This window comes from Octopus bimaculoides, chromosome 9 (genome assembly GCF_001194135.2).
Source record: "Octopus bimaculoides isolate UCB-OBI-ISO-001 chromosome 9, ASM119413v2, whole genome shotgun sequence".
Taxonomy (NCBI): Eukaryota; Metazoa; Mollusca; class Cephalopoda; order Octopoda; family Octopodidae; genus Octopus; species Octopus bimaculoides.
The window spans coordinates 3,413,945-3,420,033 of NC_068989.1; the positions used below are offsets into that span (position 1 = coordinate 3,413,945).

Consider the following 6,089-nt stretch of genomic DNA (forward strand, 5'->3'; position numbering starts at 1 on the left):
AATTCAAACATGAACAAGCAAGAAAAAACACGTAAAAACACAGCAAGGACATGGGTCATTGTCGTTTAACGTCTCCTTTCCATGCTGGCATGGGTTGGACGGTTTGATTGAGGACTGGCAAGCCAGAAGGCTGCACCAGGCTCCATTGTGATCTGGCAATGTTTCTACAGCTGGATGCCCTTCCTAATGCCAACCACTCTGAGAGTGTAGTGGGTGCTTTTTACATGTCACTGGCACAAGGGCCAGTCAGGCGGCCCTGGCATCGATCATGTTCGGACAGTGCTTTTTATGTGCCACCAGCACGGGAGCCAGTCAGGGGGCACTGGCATCGGCGATGTTTTGATGGTGCTTTATATATATGTGTGTGTGTGTGTGTTTATTTTTATGTCACTCCTCTTCAGGTAAAAGTATAATATAAGCGAGAGAGATAGAAAGAGACGTATATAAATTTGTACATAGATATGTATGCATGCACATGTGTATGTGTGCACGTGCATATGTAGATTAAGGAAGATTCTAGACTGTTAATGTTTGCTGAGTGTGTGCGCGCGCACGAGCACACATTAAAAATTAGTTGGAAAATTTTTTCATATAAGGATGAAACTGCTTGGAAATAGCTACAGTTTATCAAGATTGAAATGCAGTTATATGGTAGATATGAAGGATGTACTTACACACATATCTGCACACACAGATACATGTGCTCACACACAAAATATGACTATCAGTCTGACACCCAGTTCATTTAATTTTAAAAATATCTACGTAACATCTAATCTATTTTCAGCATCCAAAATACATAAACGTCATTGTCTGTCTGACACCTTAAAGTAAAAAGAGACAAAAAAATAACATTATTAAAATAGGTTGGTGAGTCACCGAAAATGACCCGTCCCCAGATATGAAGGAATCCAACAGATGCTTGCTCTGCCTTGCAGAAAAATTCAGTATCTTATGAAAAGATTACTCACTAACAAATAAAAAGTCTGAGCTTGTGTCTGAGTGTAGACAAGAAAATTGTTTGCTTTTGAAGGAATTCTAATTACAGATGGGTTAAATCTGTCAATCACCAATGGAAGACTCTTTTACAAAAAGAATTTTGTAAAAGAATATTTTACAAAAATCATCTCTCAAAACCTGTGACAACAACTCTTACATAATCATCATAAGGTTTATATTCAAGTATTTTCATATTATTTCCGGTATCTCTTTTCATTCTGCATACAGAGATGCATGCGTAGCTTTATGGTTAAGAAACTTGCTTGACAACCATGCGGCTCCTGGTTTGACAGCTTTAGCAAGTGTCGTAAGTGTCGTCTACTACAGTCTTGCGTTAACCAATACCTTGGGAAAAGAATTTGGCAGACGGAAGCTGAGCAAAAGCCCAGTGTGTTTGTGTTTGTCCCTGCACCATCACTTGAAAACCAATGTTGGTGTGTTCACATCCCTGTAAATTAGCAGTTCAGCAAAAGAGACCGATAGAATAAGTACTAGGTTTACAAAGAATAAGTCCTGGGGGTTATTTGTTCAACTAAAGGCGGTGTTCCAGCATGGCCACAGTCAAATGAGTGAAACAAGTAAAAGAATAAGAGAGAACCCCTTCAAGGCAGAGCTCTAGCATAGCTGCAGTCCAATGATTGTAGCAACTAAGATACAAGATAAAAGGCACCCTACAAGACGATGGGGGAACAGCAGGCATAACAGGGAAATGTCACTTAACGAGGTTAGTTATGTTTATTCAGGAAGATTATATATCCTAACAAGTTTTGTTCCTAAAGGAGCTTAAAGCAACTGGCACTGATAAAAAAGATATTTTTGTAACTCTAAAGCTTGTACTTCACAGCCCCAGACATATCCTGGAATAACTGTGTTGGAATTTACACTGATAGCACTACAAGTAGGGCATTACAAAACTCTTGAGAAAAATCATACAAGTGTGGTTACTCTCAAGGGTTTTGTAACATTGGTTGGAAACACGAAGCCAGATATAGTTACAACTGATTGCTTCATTCCCCATGAAACTGCCATGATCAAGACCCTTTGAGTGATAAAATCAAAGCAGTTCTGAATGTTGTTTAAATGATCTTCAACAAGAAAGTCCCTGAAAACTTGGAACTTAACACAGTTGTGCAAGTCTATGGATGTTGACATCACATCCCTCTTGTATCACACTTATATGATGTGGATATCGTGAGGGAAAGTACCGTCAGGCGTACGTCAACATTATAAAAATTAAAAAAGAAAAAGGTATCGGGTGACACGCCATGCTTGAGGAGATGTATTGAGTCCAGCAAATTCAAAATCAAATGGAACCACTGACTTATATTATGCCATGAAAACCAGGCAAGTGGTCCTAGGAATCCCAGAACTCGACAGCAATGTCCAAGATGTTGATGATGATGATTCACTAATGATAAGTTGTCTGTGAAATTGGTTTGTTTTTGCTGTTATATTTGAGTGCATAAACAAAGTAAACCCATATGTACAAGTAAACAATAACAGGTTTTAGTTTTCTGAGAGAACAGATTCTTTACAACCCCACCCTGTTATCCAGTAATGTTACCCCAAGAGAGGATAGTTGTTAAGCATCTGACCTCAGATTACCAGAATTTGGTAAAAATGCCAAGGTCAAGTCTCCCCATTAACACTGTCAGTGATATGCTCCCATGTTTGTTTGCTTGATTTTTGTTTAACTTTACAACCATGACTCAACAGCCATTTTGTAATAAAGTTTACTTCATTTTAATAATTATTATTTGGAAACCTAAAAGCCAAAAAAAAAAACCTCTTTTTTTTTTCAGTTTGTGCTTATTGTTTTGTGGCTGAGATAGAAATGGGATTCTGCAGTAAATTGGATCCAGAAGTTTTTGAAACAAGTATGGTGGAAGTGAATATCTTGTGAATGACATGAATGGCATGTACAGAGATGTTGTCAGCAAGGCAAGAGTTAGTAATAAGTTCAACAAGGAATTCAACTTGCGAGGTGTCCATCAGGGTTCAGCACTTAGGCCCTCCTATTTATTACTGTTATCCAAGCCATGATAGAAGAGTTTGAGCTTGGTTGACAAGGGTAAGTTCTTTAGGCTAATGACCTCGTTCTCACGACTGAACCTATTAACCCTTTTATTACTAACCTGGCCAAAACCAGCTCAGGCTCTGAGTACAAATGTCTTGTTTTCATAAGTTTTGAATTAAAATCTTCCACCAAACCTTCGTCACAATTTATGTTCCTAACACTAGCTTAATGATAACTAAGTTATTTTACTAGATTCTTTGCTATATTTAAAGTAATTGAAAGAAACACAGAGCATCTCAAAATAAATACAGTAATGAAGGGGTTAAATAATTTGAGAAGTTTCAAATATGGAAATGGAGCTTAGAATCAAGAGATATTAAGTTAAATCTAGTAAAGCAGTGGTGCTGGTGCCTTGTAAAAAGCACTAAGTCCACTCTGCTGAGTGGTTGGCATTAGGAAGGGCATCCAGCTGGAGAAACCAAGCCAAAACAAACATGGAGCTTGGTGTGGCCCCTGACCTTACCAGCACCTGTCAAACTATCCAACCCATACCAGCGTGGAAAACAGATGTTAAATGATGATGATGGTGATAGACACAGAGGTTTTTGTTAACAAGAAAGGAGACAAGATTGTGCTGTCATCTGAGAAATGCTGCTCAATACACAGAAGAGTAGGAGCTTGAAGTTTCATACAGTGTATTCAATGTACGCGAAAAGTGCGAAAGACATGAAGTGGAATCACAGACAGACTGACACAGAAGGACTTTGTATGCAAATGTGTAAGAGCAGTTAGGAGCAAGAGTATCCACAAAATAAATTCTTTAAATGCTTGAAAGACTCCCAAGAAGCAACTGCTAATTTCTGTTACCTAGGTAACATATTTAGCAGTGGAAATGGTATTCCACCAGCATAGTAGCCAGATTAAAACAGGGTGGAAAAACATTATTTACATTTGATGGATATTTGCCCTCATCTTGTTTGTTGTTAACACACCGTTTCGACTGATATACCTTCCAGCCTTCATCAGGTGTCTTGTGGAAATTTCAAACCTGGGTTCTCATTCCTAAGGTACTTTTCCATATTATTATTATTATTATTCAGCTGAAATGTTGTGTTAACAACAAACAAGATGAGGACAAATATCTGTCAAATGTAAATAATGTACATAGTTCCTCATCTCTTAAATATAGAAGGGTGGAAAAAGTTCAAGGGACCATTGTCTCTGATGGCAATGAATAGATCTTCTCCAAATGAACGACAGATTGTACATGCTTGCATACATGGTAGTGAAACATGGACATTGAATGTGGAGGACATGTAACAGGTGATAGGAAATGAAATGGGTCTTCACTACTGGGTACGTGCTGTTACTGTGCATCAATGACGAAGCACAAATGAGCTGAGAGAAGAATCAACTGTAAGGGAATCAAATGGAGTGTGACAGAAAGAAGGCTGAGTTCATCTAGATAATGTGACGCAGAGGGAAGATGACACTTGGATAAAGAGATGTCAAAGTAGAATCAAGTAGAAGCCATTTGCAGAAAGGGGAACACCAAGAAAGACATAAGATGAGGTGGGGAAAGCTAATCTCAGGATGCTGATTCTGAAAAAAGAGATGATAAAAAGTCTCAGTTTATAATGGGATGCTGTGCTTCAGCACCGAATGATGCAAAGATGGAGAAACAGTTGTAAAATTATGATAATGATGATGATGATGATGATGACATTAATTTAGATTATATTGATTTAAAAGCATTACTTAAGAGCTTTCACAACCATCAACACATTTCCTTTGACAAAGTTGAGAAAGAGAGTATGTACATGCTAGAAATAGCAGCCAAAATTTTCTCAAACCACACATTACTGTCTTAATAAGAAAGACACATTTGAAAAGTCACCCAAGATATAAACAGTGGGAAAAATGATTGGATTGGTCATGACTGGAATGGTCTTGATCACTGCAGCTCTTGCCTTGAGTTAAACAACATAAACAACATTTTTCGCTTTATAATATAGTATTGATCTAACCACCGACAGTGACACGACTCATACAACCACCGTCTTCAATCTGTGTGAACATTAATGTATACTTCAAAAATAGCATAACCTTGACAATATGTGAATCGATGGGAGAACTTAATACACAGCAAGCAGATAATAGGATGCAATATACAACATGGAAGTAAAAACGCGGGCACGGAATGTTGAAAGTGCGTCAGAAGAGCATGGAAAGAGAAATGATGTGAACAAAGAAAGAAGCTGGGATGAGATGAGAGAGACAAACGGGATGAAAGATGCATCGTTAAAAAGAATGTAACCTTGACAACAAGCGAAACAAGGAAAAGAATAAATATTAGCAATCTGTGCTAATCTGGTTTAACACACATGAAATTTCAGTCACCTAGATATGTGTGTGTGTGTGTGTATATATATATATATATATATATATATATATATATAAAATATACAAGCATAAGTGCGTGCAGGCACACACATTAAGCAAGCCAAATAAGACTAAACACCATTTAATTGAAAGAAGCACTTATGACACTAATAGTGAGGGCAGAGGGGTGTTTTGAAAGCACTGCAGTCCTTGGGGTGAAAGGATTGGGTAGGGTGCTAAGTGCAGGAACTAATGAACAAGAGCATTTTGGAAGAGGGAGTACACTACTAGGACATGAATATTACACACACACACACACGTGTGTGTGTAAGAATGTCTGAAGAAGCACACCTATGGAAGTCTGCTGGATACTAGGAAATTGGAAGTAGTAAGCCAAGAAATTTTAATTACTTTCATTAACACTTTTAGTCACAAGAGTAATCGTTATCTTAATGACTTTTTAATTCAGGTAAAAGAAAAAAACAAACTAAATGATTAAAAAAGGCAGAGAAGATAACCTTTGAAATTTTAACGACCCTCTTTGGTTTCAAAATGAAAGACATTCTTCCAGCAGAATAATGCTTGGCCACTGGCATTCGAAAGGCTGGAGCAGTTTGAATGGAAAACGATGCCCCACCCACCATATTCGCCAGACACTGTGCCATCTGATTATCATTTATTCCGCAGTCTT

At 37.8% G+C, this 6,089-nt stretch overlaps 1 long non-coding RNA gene across 1 annotated transcript in view; it reads left to right on the top strand.

Annotated features, from left to right (window-relative positions):
• LOC128248687 (uncharacterized) overlaps positions 1-3,209 on the top strand; it is a 23,022-nt gene extending 19,813 nt beyond the window's left edge. The window contains exon 2 of the long non-coding RNA XR_008264844.1: positions 2,802-3,209. This is a non-coding gene — a long non-coding RNA (uncharacterized LOC128248687). The remainder of the gene's footprint in view (positions 1-2,801) is intronic.
• The last annotated feature ends 2,880 nt before the right edge of the window (positions 3,210-6,089 follow it).